At 43.6% G+C, this 3,304-nt stretch overlaps 1 non-coding gene across 1 annotated transcript; it reads left to right on the forward strand.

Moving 5' to 3' along the window:
- The first annotated feature begins 2,993 nt into the window (after positions 1–2,993).
- Positions 2,994–3,066, forward strand: TRNAK-CUU (transfer RNA lysine (anticodon CUU)). Its single transcript has one exon. It is a non-coding gene; the product is annotated as a tRNA-Lys (tRNA).
- The last annotated feature ends 238 nt before the right edge of the window (positions 3,067–3,304 follow it).

Below are 3,304 nucleotides of genomic sequence, written 5' to 3' on the forward strand. Positions count from 1 at the left end.
TAATAGCACATGGTTTTATGAGTGGCCCGGTCGGCATTTGAACCTAGGTAGTCTCAGGCCGTTGCCTGTGTGCTTGCTCTCGGCACACACGGCAGAGGGACAGTGTTGAGTCAGAAGGGAGTATAGTCAACCGTGGGTGTACAAAGGAGAGCACATTTGCCATCTGGTAAGCAGTAAAGCCTTCCTAGAGAAGGTGCCTCCTGATGGGGGTCTTCCAGGATGGAGCTGAGAAATGAGAGTGGGGAGCCAGCATTTCAAACTAAGGGAGAGGTGCACTTGGCATCCTGGAGGCTAGCAAGTGCATGGCTTTGCTCTTTCAAGCTCAGTGTGGCTGGAGCATCCGGCACAGGAGGGGTTTGGCAATGGAGAGGTAGGCTATATAGCAAGATCAGGCAAGAGCAGGAGGGCCTTGTTAAGGAGTCTGGACTTTGGACTTCATCCTGAGGCAGTGGACAACCTTGGAGAGTTTTAGGGGGAATATCAGCAAGATTGTGCTGGCTTCAGAGGTCTCCTCAGATCACTGCGGAGTCTCGTTTAGCTGTGGCTGGTATCCAGGGGGAGGAGGGAAGGAGACAGGAGTATCAGGGTCTTCATGATTCTCATCTCAGCCGTCTCCATGGTGACACTGGAAGATGGTACAGTTCCTTTGAATGAAATTTCCTCACTGAAATTTCAAGTGTTTTTATGTTTCAGGCTGGCCTAGACCCTGGCTTCACGCCCCCTCTCTGAACAGAGACAGGTGAACTGAGAAGGTGGGGAAGTGGAGAAGGAAATGCTGGGTTGAGATGGTATGAGGCAGACGGGCTGCAGTTGCGCCACCAGCCTGTGCAAGCTTAGATGCCCATCTTCCATCCTCCACCCCCAGGCCTGCCCAGGTCCAACACCTAGTGGAAATCAAGTTGTGCCTCTTGGGAAGAAGAAGAGCTTTTCTCCGTGTACTCGCTCAATGACACTCTGTGGAAGGGACTAGCAATTTTGTCTAGAGGTCTAGGTGGTCACCAATTCATAAGCTCCTTAGAGACCTCCTTAAGCAACCCCTCCTTCTCTCTCTCTTATCCCCTCTCCCCTGCCCCCATATTTTGCAGATGAAGAAACAGAGGCCTGCATTATGGAAGTGATTTGCATAAAGGTTAAAATTCCAAAGGAACTTCCTCAAAAAATTAAACATAGAATCACCATATGATCCAGCAATTCCATTTCTGGATATACACCCATAAGAATTGAAAGCAGGGATTCAAACAGATATTTGTACACCAACATTCAGAGCAGCATTATTCACAACAGCCAACAAAAGCACTAACAAACAGCACTAACAAAAAAAAAAAGAGAGAGCGAGGCAGAGAATAAAGACAAGCAAAAATTTAAAAAGTAAAACCTTAGGATTCCTACCACCTAAGTATCAACCATTAAAACCTTAATATATGGCCTTCTTTTTACTAAAATGAGAGATTATATTTTATCTGCAATCTACTTTTTTCAGTCAATCGTCTCCCTTTTCCATTACAGTAAATTTTCATCTTATCTAATATTCAAACTATATTCAAATTCCTCTGGTTGACCCCGAAATCTCTTTTATAGCTGGTGTATCCAGAGCAGTATCCAATCCAGGATCACCTATTGTGTCTGAGTATTATGGCCCCTGTGTCTCTTTTAATCTAGCAAAAGTCATTTCTAAAAATATAATACTTACTTGTTGAAGACACCAGGCCAGTTGTTCTGCAGAATTTCCCACCTTCTGATTTTGTGTTAGCGCTTCCTTGTGGTGTCCTTCATCTCGTTCCTCATCTTTCTTAATTTCCTGTTAACTGGAATTGATATCTAATGGCTAATAGGTCTACCTAAAACATTTTTTTTGGCTAGAATAAATAATTACCATTGATCTTGTGTACTTCATATTATATCACTACTGAAGACACACTATCTTGCTGAAGATTAGTAAACCACTAGCAAAACTCAGATTGATTTTTCAAGTAATTAAGGTGACATCCTGATCTCTCCGTTATACAGTCAGATTGCTCCCTTGCATCTAGGAAGTAGCCTGTGCAGTGTTACTTTGACCCTGTGTGAATATCCAGTTCCCCACCAACTATTAATGTAATGGTTGAACCACCATGGATAATCCTCGTTTATAACGGTTTGCCAAATTACGCTTTTTCTAATCCTACATGGTTTTGTTTTGTTATGTTTTGTTTTGTTTTTTTCCTACAAAGTAGAGCACTGCCTCATCAACTGGGACTATTTGGTTACTGGGAACTACAGTTCCTACTAGAAAAGAATAAATCGTTAATTTTTCGTTTTAGTTGGGAGAGCCTTGAAATAATGGTCTCTTCCCACACTGGGGTGCTATCGTCCTTAGGATAAATGCCATTTTTTAGTTTTGTGTGTGAGCAAACGCTATGTGTTATTTTCGATTAATTTCTGAGGCTGCTTTAGCTTTTTAATAATCTTCTATTGTGTGAAGAACATGGCGTGGCTTAGTTGAACCACCGTCGTGCCTCAGAAAAATCCCAGAAACCTCAAAGCCACACGGGGGCCGCGAGAGGCCAGCCAGCTCGATAGCTGTGCTTTAGGTTCTCATCTTTTCTAGAGGGTACGCAGGACATTCCTCCGGAGCCTGCTTTTGTACTCGGCCACGCAGCTGTCGGGAACACTCTCGACCCCTGTGCAGGAGAGGGGTGAGCGCTCTGCCCGCGGGAATCTCTGGGATACACGTGAGGCACCCCACGCTCGCTTCGGTTCTCTGGGCGGGAGTTCGGGATCGCCTTCGCTGGTCCGCTTTACCGCTGACCGCTAGAGGGCCGTTAACACGTTTTTATTAAACAATCAAAATTTGTGGGCGCGGAATCAGAAATGGAAGACAGTTTTGAGAGTAGTGAAAAAACTGTACCAAAAAAATTATGAGAAAAGTAATTTAATGCAAAATGTAAATCTTGGAGCGAATTAAAATAATTTTATTCCTGTGAAAAGATCTAGAAAAGGACCGTTTGTCAACTGCCCGGCTAGCTCAGTCGGTAGAGCATGGGACTCTTAATCCCAGGGTCGTGGGTTCGAGCCCCACGTTGGGCGGTGACAAATCTGTTTTCTTTTTTCTTTTTTTTTCCAATTCGCGGTCAGGTCTCATCAACGGTAATCATTTTAACAGTTTCAGTTCTCATCAACGGTAATAACCGCTTCAATCCGGAGTTTCTTATTTTCAAATAATTCAATACATAAAAAGCTATTAAGACTGAACTGGTTAAAAAACGGAACAGTAAAACTGGAAAACAATTTCGTCTTACAAGTACGAAGTTAAAGGTTATCTGGT

This window comes from Diceros bicornis, chromosome 5, assembly GCF_020826845.1.
Source record: "Diceros bicornis minor isolate mBicDic1 chromosome 5, mDicBic1.mat.cur, whole genome shotgun sequence".
Taxonomy (NCBI): domain Eukaryota; kingdom Metazoa; phylum Chordata; class Mammalia; order Perissodactyla; family Rhinocerotidae; genus Diceros; species Diceros bicornis.